Below are 26,892 nucleotides of genomic sequence, written 5' to 3' on the forward strand. Positions count from 1 at the left end.
TCGCACTTACTGGAGACTGTGCAAGTCTCTCGAGTAGGAAAGTTGTCCCTGGAGGACGCAATACCTTGGATGGCAAATCCAGTAAAGGGAGACGACTCAATGCGTCTGCATTTGCGTTGTCTTCCCCTGCTCTGTGCATGATATTACTGATACGCTGACAATGTAAGCACCCAGCGCTGTATTCTTGCTGAGGCCGTGGGAGGAATACATTTTAACTCATTGAAAAAAGACTCAACGGTTTGTGGTCGGCACATAAGGGGCGGGATTCTCCACTCCCGCGCCGAAGTGGCCGCGCCGTCGTGAACGCCGTCGAGGTTAACGACGGTGCGGAACGGCCCCGGTCCCGACCGATTCAGGCCCTGACAATGGGCCAGTATCGGGGCCGCGTCATCTACCCGCGCCAGGCCTTGTCGCCCGCGTAAAAGCGGCGCCGCATAGATGACGCGGCCGGCGCCGCATAACGGACGTCATCCGCGCATGCGTGGTTGCCGTCCTCTCTAAGTCCGCCCCGCAAGAAGATGGCGGACGGATCTTGCGGGGCCACGGAAGGAAGGAGGTCCTCCTTCAGAGATTCAGAGAGGACGGCCCGACGATCGGTGGGCACCGATCGCGGGCCACCCCACATTTGAGGTACCCCCCAGTGCAGGATCCCCCCTCGCCCCCCCACAGGCCGTCCCTCCGGCGTTCACGCACCGCCCACGACTGGTGTGGACGGCGCCGGGGGGAACCCGCCATTTTGGCCTGGCCGCTCAGCCCATCCGGGCCTCAGAATAGCGGGGGTGCCGGAGAATCGCCATTTTCAGTGTCTCCGGCGATTCTCCGGCCCGCGAAACTCGACCGGGCCGTTCCCGCCGCTTGGGAGAATCGCGGGAGGGCGTCGGACCGCGTCCCCGGAAATTTTGGCGGCCCAGGCGATTCTCCCAACCGGCGTGGGAGTGGAGAATCGCGCCCAAGGTGAAAGAACGACCATAGAGGTCCTGATGGAATCTTTTCACCACAAAACCAAAGCCAGACCTCTCTGTCCAACTGTCAATATCCCTTTTCAGCCTTTGTCAATATCCGAGATGCAAAACCAATGGGTTTTTTGGCCCTGTATTCCATTAATAAGAAAGTACCGCCCCACATGTAGAGCAAGGCACCACACAGCAGGATAAATTCCCTGTCTGGATCAAAATGGACGAGCAGGTTAGCCAATTGCAGCAGCACTTCCACATACTCGAAAGCCTTCTTCTGTTTGCCCTCCCAATTCCATTTGGTTACTTTGTGCAGAATTAGGTACAGTGGGGCCAGGTCTGAAAAACACTTTCCATAATAGCTTACCAAGCCCAAAAATGACCTGAGCTCTGATATATTCCTAGGCTCCGGATCATCCTTAATGACTCGAATTTTCCTCTCCACAGGAGATAAGCCTTGTTTGATTCTGCGGCCTAGATACTCTACACTTTGTGCCTAGAAAATGCACTTGCTCCTCTTTAGGTGCAGTCCTGCCTCTGAAAGCTTTTTAAAAACTCGATCTTGATTGCTGAGGTGCTCTTCCTCAGTCTTTCCTGTAATTAAGATGTCATCAAAGTAGACTTCAACCTGAAGAATACCTTGCAACAGGTTGTCCATCTTCCTGGACTGGAGGATTCGCCGAAAACCAAACAATTGTAATTGAACAACCCTTTATGGTGGTCACGTACTGCTCGAAGCTTCCTCTAGTAAGAGTTGTTGATGTGACTGGCTCATGTCCAGTTTTGAAAACATCTTGGGGGTCATTCTCCGACCCCCCGCCGGGTCGGAGAATGGCCGTTGGCTGCCGTGAATCCCGCCCCCGCCCCCGCCGAAGTCTCCGGTACCGGAGATTGGGCGGGGGCGGGAATCGGGCTGCGCCGGTTGGCGGGACCCCCCGCTCAATTCTCCAGCCCGGATGGGCCGAAGTCCCACCCAGAAATTGCCTGTCCCGCCGGCGTAAATTAAACCTGGTATTTACCGGCGGGACCAGGCGGCGTGGGCGGGCTCCGGGGTCCTGGGGTGGGCGCGGGGCGATCTGACCCCGGGGGGTGCCCCCACAGTGGCCTGGCCCATGATTGGGGCCCACCGATCCGCGGGCGGGCCTATGCCGTGGGGGCACTCTTTCCCTTCCGCCTCCGCCACGGCCTCCACCATGGCGGAGGCGGAAGTGACTCTCCCCACTGTGCATGCGCGGGAAACTGTCAGCGGTCGCTGACGCTCCCGCGCATGCGCTGGGAAACTGTCAGCGGCCATTGACCCTCCCGCGCATGCGCCGCATTTCCGCGCCAGCTGGCGGGGCAACAAGCGCCATTTCCGCCAGCTGGCGGGGCGGAAATCCCTCCGGCGTCGGCCTAGCCCCTCAATGTTGGGGCTCGGCCCCCAAAGATGCGGAGCATTCTGCACCTTCGGGCCGGCGCGATGCCCGTCTGATTGGCGCCGTTTTTGCCGCCAGTCGGCGGACATCGCGCCGTTGGGGGAGAATTTCGCCCCTTATCTCCTGCGAGACTTGCAAACAAATCTTCTACCATAGGTAATGGATAAGCATCTAACTTGGAAACCTGGTTAATAGTGAGCTTGTAGTCACCACATATGTGCACCGTACCATTATTTTTAAGGACAGGAACAATTGGAGCTGCCCAATGGGAAAATTGAATAGGCTCAATGATTCCAAACCTTTACAGCTGATCCAAATCCTCCTCCACTTTCCTTCTCATGGCCTAGGGCCCTGTCCTGGGGTTTGAAAAAGCGAGGAGTAGCTTGAAGATCTACATACAACTTCACAATTGTACCACGCAATGTTTCCTGTTCGCATTTGAACACATCTGGATACCTCGTGACAACATCCTTGGTCACCCTCATGTGCTTGATCTCACCCCACTTCAGTGGAACTTTGCTGAGCCAGTCACGCCCTAGCAAACTCGGCCCCTTCCCTTTGTCCGCAAGGTGGTGTGCCCTTGCTTCTTGCATATTAGACGCAATTTGGACTTCCAATGCCCTGAGCAAAGGGATGAACTCTTCGCTGTGCGTTGAAGATTAATCTCTGCCAGAGCAAGGGTTGGAGCTTGGTTAGAGTCTCACATTAACTTGTAGGTCTCTTCACTAATTACAGACACCGAGGCTCTTATGTCCACCTCCATCTTGATTTGCTTACCATCGACCACCACTGTAGTAAAAATAGGCTCTGCTCGTGCCTCATTCACACTAAAGATGACGTAAGCTTGCTCCTCTGCCTGTTCTGAGCTGTCCAAATGATGCATGGCTCATTGAAGCTTCTTCGAATTTAAAATTGCTTGCTCAGCTTTCGCCTTGCGCTTCGCACCCCTGCATTTATTCACTAAATACCCTTCTTGTTGCACGGTGACATCCATAACTTTGCAATGATTCACATAGAACAGCCCCCCTCCACTAAAAACACTCCACTGCTTTCACCTTTTTGTTTACTACCTCTTTCTTCATTTGATGCAGCGCCCACGCCTGTGCACCAACATTAACCTTCTGAAAACCTTTAGTATTACTAGCAGCCATTTCCATACCCTGCAAAATTTCCAGAGCCTTCTTAAAAGTCAATGTGGCTTCACACAACAACCGACGCTGAATGCTGTTCCCATTAATGCAACAGACCAGCCTATCTCTGAGCATATCTTCTAAAACTGCTCAGAAATCAGTGTTCAGAAAGCTGGCGTAATTCTGCCAGAATGTTAGCTACCGATCAATCGATTTGCTTTTCAAAAATGGCTGTGAAATTTGAATCTTTGAACAGTCACCGAGGGCTTCAGGTTATGGTGATTCTGGACCAGAGCAACTAAATCTGCAAATGAAATCTCCATTGCCTCCCGTGGCACGGCCAGATTCCTCATCAACTTATAAGACTTCTCCCCACACACACTCGAGGAAAACCACTCACTGCTTTGTCTCATCTTCTATTTCATTTGCTAAAACGGAAAGCTGCAACCTCTCCAGGGACTTTGCCCAGTCCTCACTTCTCTCATTGAACTCACCGACTACCCCAAACATAATCATGATGCTGCTAACGTGAAATCCTGTCACTGTAGTATATAATATGTGTACTGTGGTAAACGGCTACTGTATTACATGTAATGTGGTAAACCACTGCCCGCTGGCTCCGCCTCCCCTCGGGCTCGGTATAAAGGTGGCTGGTCTCCGCCTCCGACCCAGTTCGGGAACAGAGGCCAGGACGCTTTCTGTTTAGTTTATTAAAGCCTCAGTTATGTTCACTACTCGTCTTGTGGTTACTGATGGCACATCAAACCCCTGATGCAAACTAGCTAATCACTGACTGCAACCTCATGTTGCCACACTGAACGTCGAAAGACTTCATTTCCTTTTCTTTCCATTTTCTCCTCGTCACCGAAAATACTTGATGCCACAAAGCAGGTAGTCAAATGCGGTATTTAAAAGAAGGAACTTCTTTATCTAAATAAATAACAACGTTTAACATTAACAGTAACTCAGCAGAATAGCAGTAACAGTAATAACTATGAAAACAGGAAATCTAGTAAAACAGGTCTTGTTTGCAGACTGAAAATCTCGCACATGCTCAGAACCTTCAGCTGATGCCAGAGAAACAATTAGAGTAGGAAAGCTTATGAGAACACTCTGTATTCAAAATTACACTCTGCAACAGTTGCGCGTTGTCGTCCCAGCCATTTCACAATTTATCTAGGGAAATAATGCATTGCAGCTTTACTCTTGCAACAGGAAGGGGCCGTGTAGCAGATTCCTCAATAATTCAAATATTGGGATGGAGAATCCAAAAGTAGATTCTTAATAGTTCTCCTATTCTTTGTGTGACATTTCATTTCTGATCCATAAAGCGATGAAGAAAAGGAAACAAAAATTACTTTGAGTTCTTTTTGGGATATTGATGTTGATTTTGACTTTGTGCAATACTGTAAAACGAGTTAGCAGCTCATTTTAAATGTCTACTGATTTTTATTTCCATTAACTTCAATGGATGACTATGAAAGAGACACTTCCCACCAAGAAGGATATATTTGCCTTGGAGGAGAGGCAAAGCAGATTCACCAGGATAATACTGGGAATTAGAGGGTTAAAGTAATATTTATGCCACATAAATGACCACTTCCAACCAGTGAAAATCTAACAACCTCCTCATGTCTTTAAATGGCATTGCCACAGCCGAATATACACTATCAATGGGGGTTACTAATATAAGGGTGCTTCCTGCTCATTCCCTTATCGCCTCTTTCATATATTCTTCCGTTATTATTTTTGATTCATGGATGATCGATGGACATTTATCTCTAAGGCCTGGAAATCAGAAGTTACAGGAGAGAATTCTCTGCTAGTCTCTGCTGGTTTGAACAGGAGCTGCGGACTTGTTGGCGCCAGAGAGCGGGATGGGGTGGGACCGGTTTGAATAATTAGTTGGTGGTCAATTAATTGGCTCAAAAGGCTGTACTCTGCCCGGTAACAGGTGGTGATTGGGGATCCTATCCCAGTGGAATGATTTTCAGAGTCCCAAGGAGCTTGATCCTGGCAGCACAGAAGGTAAGAACCTGCTATCTCTCTCCAGAAAGCCTGCGAGTGTTGCATTTCTGAACTTGCAACGAACCTGAATGTATCTATCTGCAGGAAAATCATTACAGGCTGAAAACTAAGACAAGAGCCTGCTGCCTCTCTCCAGCAGGGCCTTTGAATACTGTATTTCTGAAACTGCAGACACCTTAATGATCCTACAATAAAGCCACAAACTGAAAGCCAGGTTTGAAGAGAAGTGAGGCGCTGGAATCTATTATCTGAAACAAAGACTCTTTGTTCCCTTTTACTTATGATTCTTTACCCCTTTCTTCCCCTCTGTGTTTGTCTGTCATGTGTGTGTTTGTGGAGAGGGTGGGGAGAAAGTTAAAGTGGGGATTAGGAATTAGATAATAGTAAAACAGTTGTATGTGCTGCATATTTCATTATGTGTTTTTGGTATAACTAAACAGTAATTGTGTTATACATTTACAAACCGGATGACTGTAATTATTGGGCAGCCAAGGGCCAAGACTTCAGGCATTTTTCTAAGAATTATTAGTTAATTCACTTGTGTGTGACTCTGGGTCAAGTGGGGCTGGAATTGACCGCACGCTGGCCCACGGTGTCGTAACACCATGGTCTAGAAACTGAACTGGACCAGCCATATAAATACTGTGGCGTCAAGAGCAGGTCAGAGGCTGGGAATTCTGCGGGGAGTAACTCACTTTCTGACTCCCCAAAGCCTCTCCACAAGGCACAAGTCAGGAGAGTGATGGAATACTCTCCAATTGCCTGGATGAGTGCGGCTCCAACAAACACTCAAGACACTCAGCACCACCCAAAGCAGTTCATTTGATTGGCACTCCTACACCAACTTGACAATTCACTCCCTCCAATAATGTTTCACAGTGGCAGCAGTGCGTACCGCACACAGGATGCACCACAGCACCTCACTAAGGCTCCTTTGATAACACCGTCCGAACCTGTGAACTCCACCGCCCAGAATGACAAGGCCAGCAGACACATGGGAACATCACCTCGAGCAACTTCCCCTCCAGGCCACACACCATTGTTACAGACATGGGGAGAGATGATAGGCATGTTCCAGCGATAATGCTGCAGGAATAGGCAAAGCTAACAGGCACTGTTAATCATTCCAAGATCTCATTGCTATTATGTCGACACTTAATGACTCCCGGACAGCTACCCCAGAGTTGGCAACCCCCCTCCCCCCTTCCTGGCTGGGAACCATGTTGGCTTTCCCTTTCGGGGTCTTATCAAACCAGTCATCAAAGAGTCCCCTCCACCCCATGTGGCCCACAGCCTCAACCACCCATACCCCCATGCCACAGACAGCAGCCTCACACAACCCTAAAAGCACTTTTGAACAACAGACAGCAGACTTCAGGAATAGTCCCACCAACCCCCCCATCCCAGAAAACCCCGAGCCCCTCCCCCCCCCCCCCCCGCCCCTCCCCCACACCAAGCTGGCCAGTGGGCTCTGCCCCCTTGGACTCCTCCTGGTGCTCAGAGGAGACAGTGGTACGCACCTCCATCCTCCCTCTTGGAAGGAGGGCAGCAGGCTAGCACAGTGGTTAGCATTGTTACTTCACAGCGCCAAGGCCCCGGGTTCGATTCCCGGCCTGAGAGTCTGCACGTTCTCCCCGTGTCTGCGTGGGTTTTCCTCCGGGTGCTCCGGTGTCCTCCCACCAGTCACGAACGACGAGCTGTTAGGTAATCTGGACAGTCTGAATTCTCCCTCAGTGCACCCGAAATGTGGCGACTAGGGGACTTTCACAGTAACTTCATTGCAGTGTTAATGTAAGCCTACATGTGACAATAATAAAGATTATAATAAGGTAACAATGCCTGGTTCCCATTTTTGAACAGCAGAAGTAATCCCTGCTGGCGTGACGTCATGCCTGGTGGGTGGGAAGATTCCATGAGGGCTGAAGATGTGATGTTAACCACACTAAGTACATGTTAATGGTTTCAAATCTGGTTTGTGCCCTTCCTAGGTGTGACCTTGATTAAATCATTGGGGAGGGAAAGATGGCAATCGGAAATCTGCTGGTGCAAATCCCAGTTTTGGCCTCTCGCGAGATTTAACGGCCGTGACGGGATTTACGTCCTCGACTAACGCAGCTGCTAAATCTAACCCAGAGTCTCTGGTTTGAGGAACACCATGGTTAGAAGTGCCGCACTACTTCAGTACCAGCAACAATTATTAACCCAAGGTCAAATAAAGAGCTTGAACTCCCAACCGTCTCATATAGAGGCTAGACTACTATCAGTTGAGCTAAGCTAGCATTACCCGGTCTGATGAATTACCTGGAGTCGCATAACCATCCTGTTGTACCTCAATGATTTGAAAAGAATGAGCAAGCCCCAAACATGAAACCCAAAAGCTATCTGAATAGAACCAAGTAACCAAACACACAAGTCAGAACCAATTCATTACCCAGGAAAGAATCATTGGTTTGGAGTGAGATAAGAGTTCAGTCAATCTGACTAATTTCTGAGGCTTTGATCCTGTGATTTGTACCCTTCAGAACGCACTTGCACAAATAAATATTGTTGTACTCACATTGACAACACTCAGACAGAAATACTAACGGCTATATTAGTCTGTGTGTGCCCTCGTTTATGATCTTGTTGCATGGCTTTCAATTCTGCATCCAATTATTTCTTACACAGGAAGATCGCAAGATATCCATCAACGAGAAAATCCATTCAGCCCATCTTAAATCATCCAAACCAATCAACTATTGCTGTATTTAATTGTTTGTTAAGTCATTTCAGAGGTTCATTCCAAATGATAATCACTCTCTGCATAAACAAGGGCCTCCTGACACCACACCAAATGCTGCCTCCTATTCGCTTTAACCCTGACAAAGAACCTGGAATACTTCAACAGAGTTGTGTGTAAAGTGGAAGCCTGCTGCCAGTTGTTATCGCCTCCGTAAAGGACCATCCTTCATTGTGGGACCTCCGGTGCCATGGCTGCCAACAATCTAACTCCAAATTTGTCGTTTTCTTTCCCTATGGGCCTTTTCAAAGGAAACATGCCACATCTTTAAGGACAACCAGCAGCCCTATAACATCTCTAGTCACTTCATAACCCACAATCTTGATGCTCTCCCAACATGCCATGCACTATGTGGTGGGAGCACCTTCTAAATGTGTTAATTAGTTCACTTCAGCATGGTCAACACTTGATGTTCTGGTACTGCATGGACCACACCATTGACCTAATGCAACAGTCAAGATGTATGGTAGGATTAAAAACAAGCACTCTATGATAAGAGTATGCAAACAAGGCTGAATTAGCAAATACACCTGTGCCTAATGTTTCCTAACAGTGAAATCTGCTTTTGTCCTTAGAAGATCATACCGTTCCTCCCAGTGTGCACACACTTGGTTGGAATAACATATCGCACTCAATTTAACGTTCTCAGTTTGTGCACTGAGCATGTCAGCAAACTTATTCATTGATGCCACTGCCTCAGGGAAATTAAAGTCTTCTGTCATCTCAGCTCAGAGATGAATGACTCCTTTTATTGGTTCCAACTGTATTGGTGTTTGGCAACATCACATGCCCAGGGAGCTCCTTAGCCTATGAGTGCACTCCTAAATTTGATTCCAGTGTGCTTCCCAGAGTTTCTAAGTGGATAATTACCAGGCTGAGAGCAATCTGGATGGTCTCCTGAATTTCTGATAAAACCAACGAACATTGCGTTGTCATTCGCAAGACCTGTTTTTACAGCAGGTCCCGCATCATTTGTTGACACGTTTCGAGCAGATGACAGTCCAAAGTGTGTGGTTCCCACCAGCCAGGCATATTGTAATTTGGATCTTAGATAAATAGTTATGAATCTCCATGATAGACTAGCCAGAAAGCTGCTGTCCTAGTATAGTATATAAACCTTGTGCAGTTAGGTAGGTGTTGGCCATGTCAGTCTGCTGTGCTTTTAATTAGCATAAATAGCCTGCTCACCTTCCCATTATCAAAGTGGACCATCTTGCTTCCATGACATCCCTGTTTTCCATAAAACATTTGAAATGCTGTGGTTAATTTTCCATGTGGAGAACATGGGCTCGATTTAACTAAATGGGACCAAAGTCTCATAGCGAGCGCGTTTGGCGTTTCCCGGCGCTCGCAGTGTCAGAAACACATGGCTATTCAACACGACTCGCATTGTATAGGGGCCTGAATGGGGAACGGGTGACCGAGGCCGCACATTGCCCCGTTTTGTACACTGGGGAGCTGCGGAGCTCCCCGGTGTAGCGAGAGATTGGGACGCCATTTAAAAATGGCATCCCGATCGCCGAGGCCCTCAAGGGATCCCCGACACCCCCTGACTCAAGCACACTATGGGAGGGTCGCCAGCTGTAACCCCCCCCCCCCTCACGCAGGGCACCCCCAGCCCCATTGTGCGTGCACTATAAATTCCAGCTTGGCACCCTCAAAATCACCTGCCCAGTACCTTAAATTTAAGCAAATTACTGCGGATGTTAGAATCTGCAACAACAGAGAAAGTGCTGGAAAATCTTAGCAGGTCTGACAGTATCTATGGATGGAGAACAGAGCTAACAGGCGTGATTTAACGGGACAAAAACAGAGTCCTGTTTTCGACACGTTTAGTGGGATGATTCTCGGCGCCTGTCATGCCAGAAAGGACACCGCTATTGTATGAGACTTTGCCGTTTTTTGGGGGCTGCAGTTACCTAATTTCCTGCTCAAATCACCAGTGCAGGAAGACAACTCGTGGATCGGGCACAATTTTTAAACGCCGCCCGATCTTTTGAACCCCGTCAGCCACCCCAATGTGTCCTCCGGACCCCCCCCCCCCCACTGCACCCAACTTACATCTTGATCAGTCCTCGAGACCGCCCTCCTCTCCCCACCTCATAAAGGCAACGCACCCCTGGTCCCAATCCCTGGCATGGGCTACCTGGCACCTGGGCACCTTGGCACTGACAGACTGGCACCCTGGGTGGAATTGGCAGGCTGCCCATGTGGCAGTGCCAAGATGCCAGGCTGGCAGTGTCAAGGTGCCCAGGTCCCAGCAGGAATGTCAGGATACCACCCTGCTCAGAGCCCGACCACTCAGGGGTTTCTAATGGCCTGACGGTCCCCGTCCCCCCCCCTCCCCAGGTGCCATGACACATGATCAGTGTTTGTGGAAACCAGAGATAAATGGTGCTTTGACGAGGTCCCCCAGGCGAGGCCATTAGTTCCCGGGTGTCAGGTACTTACGACGCAGACTTATTTAAATGAGCCTAATGCATAATTTAAATATGCATATCTGGATCTTGCCCAGCGAGATCTCATTAAAGCTCGGGAGGCATTTTGAGCGCCACGAATCTCACAAGAGGCCTCTCGCTAGATTCAATGACATTGTCGCGTCACCAGGTCGGTCTCAGCGAGGTCATTAAATCGCGCCCAACGTTTTGAATCTTGATGACACAAACGAAAGACATCCAACCTCGAAACATTAGCTCTGTTCTCTCTCCACAGATGCTGTCAGACCTGCTGAGATTGTCCAGCATTTTTTCTTTTTGCCTTGAATCTATGCCCCTGGTTACTGACCCCCTCAATTATCTCCCCTAAGTACATCCTTCATGATTTTACACCTTAATCAGGTCCCTGCTCAGCATTCTCTGCCCTAAGGAAAGCAACCTCAGCCGAAACAGTCCCTCTGCACAGCTGAAACACTCCAACCCAGGCAATATCCTGGTGAATCTCCTCTGCAAACTCTCTCATGCAATCACACACTTACTATAGTGTGGCGACCAGAAGCGCCCACAGTACTCCAGCTGTGGCCTAATAGCTGTATTATACAGCTCCATTGTAATCTCTCTGCTCTTATCTTCTATGCCTTGCCCAGTGAAGGCAAGTATTTTGTATGCCTTGTTAACCACCTTAGCTACCAATCCTGCTGCCTTCAGGGACCAATGAACATTGACCCCAAGGTTCCTCTGATCCTCTGTACTTCCTAGTCTCTGACCGTTCATTGTGTATCCCCTTGCCTTGTTAGTCCTCCAAAAATGCATCACCTCATGCTTTTCAGGACTAAATTCCACCTGCCACTGACCAGCCTGTCCATATCATCCTGCAATCTAACACTTTACTATTTACTACACTAATTTTTGTGTCAGATGTGAACTTCCTGATAATACCCTCCACATTCCCATCTAGTTCCTTAATGCACACTGCAAACAGCAAGGGACCCAGAACCAATCCCTGTGGTACACCACTGGACACAGGCTTGCAGTTACAAAAACGCCCTACGACTAACACCCTCTGCCTCCTGCCACTGAAACAATTTTGGATCCAATTTGCCAAATTGCTCTGGACCCCATGGGCTCTCATCTTCTTGATCAGTCTCCCATGTGGGAGCTTATCAAATACCTTACTGAAGTCCATGTAGACTGCATCAACTACACTGCCCTCATCTACACACCCAGTCACCTCCTCAAAAAATGCGTTCAAATTTGTTAGGCATGATTTCCCCTGACAAAGCCACCTGACTATCCTTGATTAATTCTTGCCTCTCCAAGTGGAGATTAATTCTGCCCCTCAGAATTTTTTCCAATAATTTCCTTGCCACTGATGATAGACTCACCGGTCTGTAATTACCTGTTCTTTCCCTTCTTCCCTTTTTGAATAATAGTGCCACATTAGCTGCCCTCCAATCCTCTGGCACCTCACTTGTGGCCAAAGAGGGTTTGAAAATTAATGTCCAATCCCCTGCAATCTCCTCTCTTGCCTCACACCGCAGCCTAGGATACATCTCATCTAGACCTGGGGATTTATCCACTGTTAAGCTCATTAGAACTGCTAACACCTCCTCCCTCTCGATGCTAATCTGTTCAATTATATCACAGTCCCCCTCCCTGCTTTCTATACCTACATCGATCTTCTCCACAGTGAACACAGGTGCAAAATGCTCTAATACCTCACCCACATTTTTCAGCTCCACTCACAGATTGCCACTTTTGTCCCTAATGGGCCCTATTCTTTCCCTGGTTACTTTCTTGCCCTTAATTTTCTTATAAAACATCTTTGGATTTTCCTTTATTCTGACCGCCCTTGTTTTTTCATTCCCCCTCTTCGTTCTCCTGATTTATTTTTTAATTATCTCCCACCTCCCTCCCCCTGCACGTTCTATGCTCCTCTCAGGCATCCACTGTTTTCAGCCACCTGAATCTGCCATAAGCCTCACTTTTTCCCCTTATCCAATCCTTGACATCCTTTGGTATCCAGTGCTCTCTCGACATTTTCGTCCCATCCTTTACCTTTAGGGGAACATGTTGGCTTTGTACTCTCTGTATATCCTTTATGAATGACTTCCATTGCTCTGATGTGGATAGCTACTCCCAGTCCACCTTGGCCAGATGCTGTCTCATCCTATTAAAATCTGCCTTCTCCCAATTCGGAAGCTTTAATTCCGGCCCACCTTTGTCCTTTTTCCATAACTACCTTAAATCTTACTGAGTTATGGTCACTATCACCAAAATGCTCCCCTCACTGATACTTCTACCACCTCCCTGGCTTCATTCCCTAAAACTAGGTTATGTACCACACCGCCGCCCCCCCCCCCCCTTTCACCACCGAGCGCCCCCAGCAGACCCTCTCTCTTGTAGGACCTTCTACATGCTGGCTCCAAAAACTCTCCTGGATGTACTTTAATCTTTTCACACTCTGCATGTCCCAATTAATGTTAGGGAAGTTGAAATTCCCTACTATTATTGCCCTATTATTTTAACACTTCTCTGAGATGTGTCTACATATCTGCTCTTCTATCTCTCCTTGACTGTTTGGGGGCCTATAGTACACTCCGAGGAATTTGATTGTCTCCTTTTTAATTTTAAGTTCCATGGCTTTAATTGTGGAAGATATCATCCTTCCTCACTGCAGTAATTGAATCTCTGGTCAATATTTCTGCACCACCTCCTTTTTTACACCCCCCCCCCCCACCCCATCTCATCTAAAGATTCTATACCCCAGAATATTGAGCTGCCAGTCCTGCCCCTCCCTCAACCATATCTCTCTGTGCTAGCAGTAATATTATATTCCCATGTGTCAATGATTGCCCTCAGTTCATCAGCCTTACCCGTAAGACTCCTTGCATTAAAATAAATGCCATCCAGTCTTGCCATAGTCTCTCATGCAGTAACATGTTGATCCTTGCCAGGTCTTCCAGACTGACTTGGTTTTTCTTCTATATTTAGTTGTGCATGATTCCCCCACTATATCTTCACAGTGTGACCCATCCCCCTGTCAAATTAGTTTAAACACCCCCAAAACCACGAGCAAACTGTGCCACTAGAAGAATCTCAAGGTGTATCTTAGGGCAATAGGAAAAGTAAATAGTTAAAATGCTTTCAACTCTGAAGGGAGACATACCCTACTCAAAGAGGTGGACTGGGCAAGGTCTGGGGCCTTTCTAAAATCCTCAACAGGACTCTGAGAAGGTCTCAGTAGTTCCATTGAGCAGCGGCATCATAACCAAAATCCCAGGCACCTCCCCAGGAGTTTGCACTGTTGAAGTTGCATCTTTTGAATGAAGTGTTAGACTAAGGCCTCATCTGCTCTCTCGGCTGGATGGCAAAGATCCCATGATGCTTGAGTCAATGTTTATCCCTCAATGGGCGTCACAAAAAAAAAAATCTGGACAGTATTGCACTGTTGTTTTTTGGCTTCTTGCAAAGCAATTTATCTGCCACTTTGCTTCCACTACTCTTCAAATGTCCTTCATCGGTTGCAAAACATTTTGACTGTGGGGAAAGGCACCAACTCAAATAGAAACCAACACCTTCTCACTTCCCTCACGCCCGGCACCTTCCTGCACCATCACCTCACCATCTAGTGATTGCTTTTAAAAGAATAATAATCTTGTCACAAGTAGGCTTACATTAACACTGCAATGAAGTTACCGTGAAAATCCCCTTGTCGCCACATTCTGGCACCTGTTCGGGTACACTGAGGGAGAATTCAGAATGTCCAAATTACCAAACAGCACGTCTTTCGGGACTTGTGGGAGGAAGCCAGAGCAGCCGGAGGAAACCCACGCAGACACGGGGAGAATGTGCAGACTCCACACAGACAGTGACCCAAACTGGGAATCGAACCTGGGACCCTGGAGCTGTGAAGCAACAGTGCTAACCACTGTGCTACCATGCCACCTGATTGCCTCCCAAGTTTCCGATCGCTAACCCCCACCCACTCTCGATCATCTCCATCTTCTCCCAGGACCGACCCACACTGCTGGTAATGCAGTGCAGCAGCATTTAAATCTGCATTGCTGGTGAGCTTCCTGAGACCTTGAAGCCGATGCCCCCAGCTGGCCGATGCAATTTAAATGAGGCAGAATGTCCAACAATTACTGAACTTTGGACCTATCCAGTCCAGCACAGGGATGATTCCCTGAACAATTAACGCTGACAGACTTCCCTACAACATCAGGGTCTCCAACTTCCTCTATTGTCACTAGGGGGAAAAGACTATAACACACAGTCCCTTAGTGGGTGTGGTAGTATGTATTGGGGGTCATGTGGGACTGGAAGCCCTAATGTCATTGGCTGACAGATCCCGGGTCCTGGTTGGCCGTTGACCTCAAGCTCCGCCCTGAAGGCGGAGTATAAGAAGCCGGAGTCTTCCCCCGCAGGCCAGTTTACTATCGAGCTGCGGGGGAACAGACACGCTTAATAAAGCCTCATCGACTTCACTCTATTCGTCTCATGGAGTCTTTGTGCGCTACAATTTATTAAGCGCTACAGTGGGTTGTTTCAGAGTTTAGAGCTTTCCAATGGTTAAGGCTCAGGCTGCGGACAGAACAAAACACTTCTTTTTGAAGTCCTTTCCCAATAACAGAAGTATTTCCAGGTATCTATTTTGAGACGTTGCAGCCAGTTGCTGTGTGAATACTTCCCAAGTGGCTCTTTCTCGCTCTGAAGTGAAACGATACATTGTGGTTCTAAATTTCACATTTACCTCCTTCAGCACCTCTTGCACCCTCTGCTCTGTAAATTTGGGATTTTGTACGCATTTCATAAATAGGACACAGTGTTATGAGGCATATTCGCCCATTGATTCTGTACCAGCTCTTCCGAAATACAATTTAGCTAATTCCCTTTTGAAAGCCACCATTAAGTTATCCGCCGCACTATCAGGCAAGGCATCCCAAATCCTAACCGCTCGTGGCGTAAAAATATTTTTCCTCCTGTTGCCTTTTGTTTGCTTGCCAATCATCTTAAATCCGTTGGAAACAGTTTATATTTACTTCCTCTAAGCCCTCTATAATATAAGCATTTCTGTCAAATCTCGTCATCGCCATCAATGTTCTGTCCAAAAGCTATTTTTTGTTGCATTATCCAGCCAGTGATATTGTGCAATTAATTAAAATAGTCAAGACGTTTTGGTCCTGTGGATGCCAGAATCTCCAGTTTGCACCATCGTCAGAAAGGATCTCTCGTAGCACAGGTTCCTATATCTTAAGTCTTATAAGTTAGGTGAATTTCTGACTCATTTGGAGTGAATCCAATTATTGCAAGCGATGTTATAATTTGATTGCTTAACTTCCTATAAGGTATAAATCATGTGGGTAATTGAGAAATCGCATTTTTACAGTTCAGCTGTAAAAACACAGTTCGAGTTTATCCAATACAAAATCTGCTTTAATATTCACACATCTGAATATCAAATAGTCAGTTAATACAAGATTTTTGTAAATAAGGCCAATGACGTGACGTGAAGACCAGGTGGGCGGCTTTGCTTCGCCCATCTGACAATGCAAATTGGAGGCCTGATTGATTTTATTGGTCAGGCCTTGTTTACTTTAAAGAGTCAGGGGTCAAATATTTCTTCACACAGCGTGTTTTTATGGTCTGGAATACACCTGAATGGGAGGTGGAAGGAAATTCAACGCAATAATCAAAACGGAATTGGATAAAGAGTTAGAGATTGGGAATTCTGCAGTCACTCACCTCCTGACTCCCCAAAGCTTGTCCACCACCCCTAAGGCACAGGTCAGTGGTGTGAGGGAATATTCTCCACTTGCCTGGATGTGTGCAGCTCCAACAACACTCAAGAAGCTCAACCCCATCCAGGGTAAAGCAGCCCAATTCGCAGTTGTAACATGCAATGTACCCAGTCCATCCTTGAACATGTTCGGATACTTCCAGTCACACCCCAGCAAACTTGGCCTCTTGAAATGAAATGAAAATCGCTTACTGTCACAAGTAGGCTTCAAATCAAGTTACTGTGAAAAAACCCTAGTCGCCACATTCCGGCACCTGTTCGGGGAGGCTGGTACGGGAATTGAACCATGCTGCTGGCCTGCCTTGGTCTGCTTTCAAAGCCAGTGATTTAGCCCTGTGCTAAACCAGCCCCTTTCCTTTGACCACAAGAAGGTGTGCCTTGTTTCTTCACTATTATACACAATATGGACTTCCAACAGCCCAAGCAAAGGGATGGACTCACCACTGTACGTCTGAAGATTAATCTCTGCCAGAGCAAGGGCTGGAGCTCGGTTAGAGTCTGATGTCAAGTTGGAGGTCTCTTCACTAATTACAGACCCTGAGTCTAATTTTTAGATCTAGCTGAAGAATTGTGCTTCAGGAGGCTGCACAGCATCAAACAGGCTCAATGTGAAATGTCTCCCAAATGTTTGCAGAAGTTCAGAAGAAAATTAATTCGTGTCTTTCTAAATATCAGTGTAATGAACATCTCCTGACCTGTAGCAATCATGGCTTGTTGGCAGGTTGAGGAAACAGTGGCACTGCTGGCTTGTGCAGAAGCAAAGAGAGAGTATGAGAAGAGACAGGCAGCTAACTTAAAAGGCATCCAAAATCTTCTATCTGCATGTAAATAATAAAAGCCTGTGAAAGGAGGAGTGGGGCTGATTAGGCCCAACAACTATAGGCCAGTTATTTTAACCTTGATGGTAGGAAAACTTTTAGAAATGATAATTCAGGAGAAACTCATAGTCACTGAATCAAATGCAGATTAATCAAGGGAAAATCATATTTTACTAAGTTGTTTGAGCTTTTTGATGAGGCTACGGACAATGTAGAGAGGGTAATATACTTCCAAAAAGCATTTGCTAAAGTGCCACGCAACAGACTTGTGAGTTACGTTAGAGTTCATAGAATAAAAAGAACAGCAAAATAGAATCATAGAATTTCATAGAATCATAGAATTTACAGTGCAGAAGGAGGCCATTCGGCCCATCGAGTCTGCACCGGCTCTTGGAAAGAGCACCCCACCCAAGCCCACACCTCCACCCCATCCCCATAACCCTTTAACCCCATCCAACAGTAAGGGCAATTTTGGACACTAAGGGCAATTTAGCATGGCCATCCCACCTAACCTGCACATCTTGGGACTGTGGGAGGAAACCGGAGCACCCGGAGGAAATCCACGCAGACAAGGGGAGAACGTGCAGACTCCGCGCAGACAGTGACCCAAGCTGGGAATCGAACCTGGGGCCCTGGAGCTGTGAAGCAATTGTGCTAATCCAACCTCCTCAACTCTGGGATTAACCTAGTGAATCTCCTCTGCGCACCCTCCAGTGCCAGTACATCCTTTCTCAAGTAAGGAGACCAAAATTGAACACAATAATAGATCTCACCCTATGTTTTTATCAGGTTTAGTAACTAATAAATCTATTATATTATATATTATTATATAAATCTTAGACTCAAGAAAATCTGGTTTGATCGGCTCTCCTTTAACAAATACATACATTTGGATTGGAGAAGACTTTTACAGGGAAATATTTTTTTTTAACTTTTGTTGCGACTAACCGAGGGGATTGAATAGAAGAGAAGCCAGCTCACTCCTCCTTACTAGGCCGTAACTGTAGATAGACTGGAAAAGCTGGAGCTATTCTCCTCAGAGAAGAGAAGATTTAGAGGAGATTTGACAGAGGTGTTCCAAATCATTAGGGGTCTGGACAGAGTAGACCGGGAGAAACTGTTCCGACTGATTGAAGGACCAAGAACCAGAGGACACAAATTTAAGATGATTGGGAAAAGAAGCAACGAAGAATTAAGAAAAAATTATTTCATTCAACGAATGGTTAGGGTCGTTAGTGTATTGCATGAGAGTGTGGTGGAAGCAGGTTCAATCATGTCTTAGAAAACAGAAATGGATAATTATCTGAAGAAGAAATATTTACAAGGCAATGGGGAAAAGAGAGGGGAGAGAGACCCAGCAGGGATACGAGGGGCTGAATGGTCTCCTGCACAATAACCATTCTATGATTCTATCAAATATTAGCTGACTCTGACTTGACTATTTTAATGGGATTCCTGGTTACTTCTGACACGAGGGCTAGAAATCTCAATTAAGGCCCATCCTAAAATCAGAATGGGTAGACTCCCAGTGATTTGTCAGCATTTAATTTATTCCTATTTTACGAGCAGAATCTGAAGTCCCATAATGCATCTTGTGGGTATTTTATGTTATTTTAACTAATTAATTTCATCCCTAACCATAAGACATAGGAGCAGAATTAGGCCACTTGGCCCATCGAGTCTGCTCCGCCATTCAATCATGGCTGAAACGTTTCTCATCCCCATTCTCCTGCCTTCTCCCCATAACCCCTGATCCCCTTATTAATCAAGATCCTATCTATCTGTGTCTTAAAGACACAGTGATTTGGCCTCCACAGCCTTCTGCGGCAATTACTTCCACAGATTCACCACCCTCTGGCTGAAGAAATTCCTCCTCATCTCTGTTTTAAAGGATCGTCCCTTTAGTCTGAGGCTGTGCCCTTGGGCTCAAGTTTTTCCTGCAAGTGGAAACACCCTCTCCACGTCCACTCTATCCAGGCCTCTCAGCAGTCTGTGAATTTCAATGAAATCCCCCTCACCCTTCTAAACTCCATCGAGTACAGACCCAGAGTCCTCAACTCCGCCTCACATAACAACCATGTGGATTATTAGGTACATTGCCGATGCCTTGTAGAAGAGCAATGAGCAAACATTTGGAACCATAAATTCTAAGTCATGTGGACAGACTCAAAGAATTTCTCAAAATAGATGGACAATGTAAATATTTAACTTAAATTCTGATCACGGCATACAAAACAGGAGGCAGAAGTTCAAAACAGGTAAGCCAGGTAGAACTTCTGATTGAAATAATATTAAGTCTATCGTTTAATCCTTTTAAGAAGGATCCGTGGTCTTGAAGGGGACTATGGTTTACTCCATAAGCATGTACGACATGTTAATGATGTACTTAGCCTGATCACTTGCTGTTGGACACTATTAATAGACACATTGATGTAAATAGTCAACTGCTCAACACCATACGACAGTCCAACTTCCATCTGCTAAACATAACTAGCCAGGATTCAATGGTATTAGTCTTGATTTCTGGAGTTCTGCATTCAATGAACTTTGGAGTAGTGATGGACGACAAATAATCTTTAATCTTGTAGACAACACCATCAAATGCTTTGTTGCTTTTGGCCGCAAGGTCTGAATGACCTGCTACTCTGATATAAGCCTGAAACGATCAATCCTCATGGGAACAATGGCTGGAATCTTCAGATAGACAATTGCTATTATAAACCACACTTATTTTTAGGTTAATCTGTTAACCTGTATCAGTTCTTATGTTTATGTGATTCAGCTATTCGTACTGTCCTTCAAACAACCCATAACACATAATCAATTCAAAGTTACTAGTCAACCCATCGTAACACCACAAAGACTTTCCAAATGTAGTCACAAAATGATATTGGGGAATTACTGACCAATCCTATTTCAGTGGATGCCAGGTTCCAGCAATTCTAATGGAAAAGCTAAATACCGCTGATGCTGTAAAACTGAAATAAAGGCAGAAATCTCTGGAAATATTCAGCTGGTCAAGCAGCGCCTGTGACGAGAAATAGTTAACCAGGCCCCATGGAAATCGAGTTGGAGGTGATGGAGGTACCAGATAAATAGTAGGGAACCTCTGACCTATTTCGGTCGCCTGGGAATTTTCCAGAAGCAGGGTAGGGATTGGGTTGCCTCCACGGAGAGACGCACACAATTAGATCAATTAAGACCCAATTTAGGGCCCTTTGTGAGCTGGAGTGTACGTAACCGATATTGGAGTGGCCCCTCCAGTATATGCAAAAGCTGCGGCCTTGTGGGTATACCTGGAACACATGGACTACAGTGGCTCCAGGAGGCAGCTGACCTCCACGTCCTCAAGTGCAATTAGGGATGGACAATAAAAATGCTGGCCTCACAAAGGAAGCCCGCAATCCATGAAATAATTGTTAAAAATGTGATGGCCTCCTGGCAGTAGGCCAGAGGTCCAATCGGAACCAGAGTTTGCATGGCCCAATGACAGGGCCAGGGGGATTAAATACTGTAGCCCGATCAATGATTAGGCCTGTGGATGGATATCCCCTCTAACCCATTCACAACTCTGACAACGCCCAAACATTACCATCGCAATTACCCACCTGCCCCCCCGCCCCCCACATCACAACATGTTCATGTGGACTGCCATACCAAGGCTGTCCTTTAAATACTCTCCCCGCAAGAGTTGGAAGTCTTGGGTATAGTCTTTCGGTGTTTTGAGCCATCCTCTTAAATCCAACCTCCCTCAGCAGCACCCACCTCTCCAATGGGGCTGCCAAGGCGGCAGAGCGGTTGGCTGTCTGGTTGGCCCTGCAGCATCTTGAGAGCAAGGACAGTGATCATGGAGGCAGTCAATTAGAAAGCCGCCTCCTGGAAGATTGCACCCCAGTTCTCCTTGTTGCCCAGGCCTCCCATTTAGTCCCCACATCGGGGTCTCAAAACCCATCACTATAGGTCTGCAGCCTGGAATTCTGAGGAAAGGTCGCACACCTGAAATGTTGACCCTCTTTCGCTCTCCACAGATGCTGCCGGACCTGGTGAATATTTCTCACATTTTCTGTTTTTAAATCATTTCTGAGGTCTGCTGAATAAATTGGTCAAGGTCCTGCCATTGTACTCTCTAAAGGGAAGTTAATAAGTTACATCGGTTAAATATTCATAACAATGGATGTTATCTTGGGCAGAAAATATTAGAGTTAACCCATGGTTTACCTAAAATAAAAATGGTATTGTGCTGGGACTAAATCGGATGGCCCTGTAAAACAGGGGCAGGGATTCTGTTGTGCGATTAATCTGCTCCTGTTAAAAGAAGAACTTGGATTTATATCACATTTATCATGAATAGCGAACATCTCAAAGTGTTCTACAGGCATTGATGTCAATTCGAAATGTAGTCGCTGCTGTATTGTGAGAAAAGTGACAGCCAATCTGTGCACAGAAAACTCCCAGAGTCAGCAATATGATAATGACCAGATAATCTGGTGTTTTCGTGTGTGTGATGCTGATAAATATTGGTCAGGGCACCTGGGTTATCTCCTTTTGCTAATTTTCGAAATAATGCCATGATCTTTTACATTCACCTGACCATGCAATTAGCACCTTGGTTTAAGCCACAGCCAAAAGGCAGAATCTCTGACAGTGCAGCACTGTCTCAGTACTGCACTGGAGTATCACGTTGATTTTGTGCTCAAGCCTTGAAGTAGGATTTAAAACCTTGAATCTTGTGCCTCAGATGAAAGTGGCACCAACTGAACCTGCCTGGTGTTTGCGTGTGGGCAGTACAGCAACCTCATGCTGCCTACTCAGAATCTCTGCACGCAGCCAGTTTTGGAAGCCGGAGGTCTTGTTAAAGGCGATGGAAATGAGGTGAAATGTTCTGTATCCGGAATGAAGGAAAGGAAATCACCGCATCCACAGGAGGTACAGTCGAAAGACAATGGGAACATCTAGCTGTGGAGGTCAATGTCAGAAGTCAGGCCCCAAGGATCTGGATGCAATGTCATATAAATCTCAATGGCTTCACATGGCAAGGTTAGTTAATGTATCCTCACATCTCGTGTCATAGAAACCATAGTAATCTTACAACACAGGAGGCCATTTGCCCATTGTATCCTATCAGCCACACCAGTAGCCTCAGCCCCTCTCACATCACCATATACCTATCAACAGTCACTATCAATAAGGCTCTTTGACAAACCTTCAGATGCTTCACTTCACCCTCACACTGCTGCAAGCCTCACACCCATAACTCCCAGGTTGTACATACAGTCAACTATTTAACCATGATACATTACACCACCCTCACTGATGCACTTCCCTCTCTCTTGTAAGGCACAGTGGTGCAGAACCAGGGCCGGTCAGAGGACAGGCATGCCTGGAGGAGATGGTGCTGGCCATTATTGGTGTTGCTGAGGCCATGGTCATCTGTGGGCCTGAATTCATTGAAGGTGGTGATATCCTTGAACGCCATCTTTCATGTCACATCTCGCTTCTGCCTCACGCCGGACTCTCAGCTGACCTTTCCCCTCTCTGAATACAGTAAAACATGCTCTTGTACCTTTTTTCTTTCAAATACCCAAGAGGTGCAACCTAGCCTTAATGTGCAGGAACAGCAGGAAATGAGTGATGATGAAGATATTGCGGCAGGACTTGATTCCATACTCACTGTCACCAGGTCACATGCTGACATTAGCGATACTATCTGCATGTGATGAGACATTAGGCATGACGGGGCTGTACCCAGGGCAAGGGATACGGATAGTATGTGTGCCAGCTCATGGAGGGTTATTATTCAGGCTTGGCTGACAACCAAGATCCGTGAAAGAATTTTCTCAGTCGGAGATTCTGGACAGGGGTGTTGACTTTGCTTGATTGACATCTTTAGGTGTTTATAAAAAGTTGTTCTTTCTGTGATCTATTTTGTCAACGTCTCAATGTTTATTTGCACAAGACTAAGAGGTGTAATGTATTTGAAGCCTCTGTTACTGGCACTTTAATGGTTTGTCTGATTGCCATTTTTATAGGGTTGTTGGAATGGCGGTGTCTTCCAAAGGAAGATTTGTGAATGGGTGATTTTTTTCTGAGGAGTTCTATGCATGACATTGTTACCATATAGTCCATTAGTTCCGTACACAATGCACAGGTGACGAATGAGCATGGAAGGGGCATGGGGAGGCATGAGTTGTCATGGCACTCCTATGCGCTGATGCAATGAGTTCATAAATTCTCGTGGATTGATTGATCGCTTGAACAGAGTCAAGAATGGCCCTTTGTCACTTAATTCTCAATTGTGGAGCCAGTGGGGCAGGCATGCTGGCAACTAGGCTGGGCTCCAGAAATTCACTATGGCATTCGGTAGAGCTTTTCATTGAATCTGAGTTAAATTCAACCCCTTATGGAAGCACGGTAGCACAAGTGGATAGCACTGTGGCTTCACAGCGCCAGGGTCCCAGGTTCGATTCCCCGCTGGGTGACTGTCTGTGCGGAGTCTGCACATTCTCCCCGTGTCTGCGTGGGTTTCCTCCGGGTGCTCCGGTTTCCTCCCAGTCCAAAGACGTGCAGGTTAGGTGGATTGGCCATGGTAAATCGCCCTTAGTGACCAAAAAAGGTTAGGAGGGGTTATTGGGTTACGGGGATAGGGTGGAAGTGAGGGCTTAAGTGGGTCGGTGCAGACTCGATGGGCCGAATGTCCTCCTTCTGCAATGTATGTTCTATGTTCCTTACAATCGGGACCAGTGGGGATTTGCAAACTCTTTTCCTGGGCATCGACCAACTATCCAAACTGGTTTGGGCACAGGGAGGATCAGGATACCTGAGTCGGAATTATCATCGTTCACGTGCTTCTCAGAAATGATCCAATTTGGTGAACTCCTGTTAGGAGGGACGAAGGTCCTTACAACACCAGGTTAAAGTCCAACAGGTTTGTTTCAAACACTAGCTTTCGGAGCACTGCTCCTTCCTCAGGAGGGACCAAGGCAGAGACCGCTGGAGCTTTGATCACACCATATTTGCTGGGATGGTGGGCCCAGAGTTCTCAGACGGGCAGAGGTAGTATGCAGCCGTGACTGCAAGTCGAGCTGTATCACTGGAATTTTACCACATCTAAGATTGCTTCAGATTAGTACATCAATCATCTCCTTTGCATTAGCACTGGCCACTCAAATTCCTCACAGGCACCTGGGAAGGGCCAGTGAGGGTCAATTTAAACAGCAGCTGTCACTATAACTGTGCAGACAGAAATGATTGGCGTGTGTGATTCCTGTGCCAATCTGAAGATCTATTTTAAAGCCTGTATGCAAGCAGGTGCTGTTAGTCCTCTGCATACTTCGTGACCTAGATACAGTCTCCACTGAATTAATCCCTTCCTCTTTACACAATTACCATAGTCTTCCTGTACATTCACAAGAGCAAATTCCTCTTCAGCACGGCAATGAGGCAAAGCCAGTGTTGAGTGTAGTAATTGGTCTTGCTGCTGTATTTAAGTAGAATCTCAATTGGAATAATAGCTCACATTGAGTAACGGCATTCTAAACAACAATTATAAAAAATGTTAATCAATGGTTGTGTTTTTGTTTAGTCAGACATGCTTGACATTGCTCTTAATTCCTCGTGGCTTTGATAGGATTCGATCTAATTGCTTTAAAACAACATCACTGCCAAAAATAATGTCGTATAATAGTTGGGGGAGAGATAAACACCTGAAAACAAACCCTTTGGTTCTTTTGCAGCCACAATTTTTCTTCCTTTGGAGAGCAAGGATTAAACAATTGACCAATTCTGACCTTGCTGACTGTTATATCAGGTTACAACATCAGTAATGCACACTCCTCATCAGATTAACCTAAACACTGATGGCTGTGCGTCATCAACAGGCACAATGTATTAGTCATAGGATTAACCTGAGCACTGCTACTGCACAGGATGTTTCTGACTGACGAAAGTCAATGCATTTGAATAAATAAGAGGTCACAATGGAAATTGACTCAGATCTTGGCTGGACATGCAAAATCAAAGGTCAATTAGAATAATTTGGTCTTTTTTCGATAACCGCCTGACATGATAATTAATAAGATGATGAAAGGATGGAAGATCAAAGTAGACTGCTTCCATTGGTTGAGAGGTCTAGATCAAAGAACCATAAACTTATATGTATATCATATGTAAGATCATATACATATATGAGATTTAGAACAGAGGGGAGGAGGTTAATGATCGAGACAGAAACTACGTCAGCATTCAAGGTTAGATTGGATACGCGATGACTGAAAAGCAGATAAAGATATAGGGTGGGTAAATGTGATTTTTAGTTTCTGATTATAAGAAGGGTAAACAACATAAAGTCATTGGTCCGATAATCTTTTTCTGTCCATTTATAGGAACATAGAAACAGGAATAGGCTACTTAGTCCCGCGAACTTGTTCCACTATTTAGTGAGATCATGACTGATCTGCAATCTAACTTCACATGTCTTAAAAGGGCCTTTGCCCATATCCCTTAATATCTTTGACCAACTAAAAGCTATCAATCTTAGCTTTAGAATTAATACTTGATCGAGCACCAATTGCATCAATCGCCTTTTAAAATGAAATGAAAATGAAATGAAATGAAATGAAAATGAAATGAAATGAAATGAAATGAAATGAAAATGAAATGAAAATGAAATGAAAATCGCTTATTGTCACGAGTAGGCTTCAATGAAGTTACAGTGAAAAGCCCCTAGTCGTCACATTCCGGCACCTGTTCGGGGAGGCTGGTACGGGAAGAAAGTGGAAGAAAGTTCCAAAATTCCACCATCCCCTGTATGTCGAAGGGTTTTCTAACTTCACTTCTGAAAGTTCTGGTTCAAATTTTCAGATGATATCAATACCCCCGTAGCCCCTCCCCCCCACCCCGCCATCACCCAAGTCCCAAACTCCACAACCAGCAGAAATAGTCTTTTCCCAATCTGCCCTATCAGCCCTGTTAACACCTTGAAAACTTTGATCAAATCATCCCTTAATCTTCTAAATTTCAAGGAACACAAACTTCGTTTGTTAATCTACCCTCCTATTTTAACCCTTGGAGTCCATGTGGGGGAGGAATTAAATACCATCACCATCTTAAAGAAGTCGTATTAGACAAAGTAATGGGGCTAAAGGCAGTTAGGCCCTCTGGCCCTGAAGGCTTGCATTCTCGGTTTCCGAAAAAGAAGTAGCTATAGAGACAGTAGATGCATTGGTTGTAATTTTCCAAAAATCCAAGGCAGACGTACTGGAGGATTGGAAACCTGTCAATGTACACCTGTATTCAAAAAAGGAGGGAGGCAAAAAAGCGGGAAACTATAGGCCGATTGTTAGAAAAATGTTGGAATCAATTATTAAGGAAGTAGTAGCAGCACATTTGGAAAATCTAATCAAGCAGCGTCAGCATGGTTTCATGAAAGGGAAAATGTGTCTGACTAATTTATGAACATTTTTCGTAGAAGTCTCAATCACAGTCGATAGAGGGGAACCAGTAGATGTTTGGACTTTCAGAAGGTGTTCGACA

This window comes from Scyliorhinus torazame, chromosome 8 (genome assembly GCF_047496885.1).
Source record: "Scyliorhinus torazame isolate Kashiwa2021f chromosome 8, sScyTor2.1, whole genome shotgun sequence".
Classification (NCBI taxonomy): Eukaryota; Metazoa; Chordata; class Chondrichthyes; order Carcharhiniformes; family Scyliorhinidae; genus Scyliorhinus; species Scyliorhinus torazame.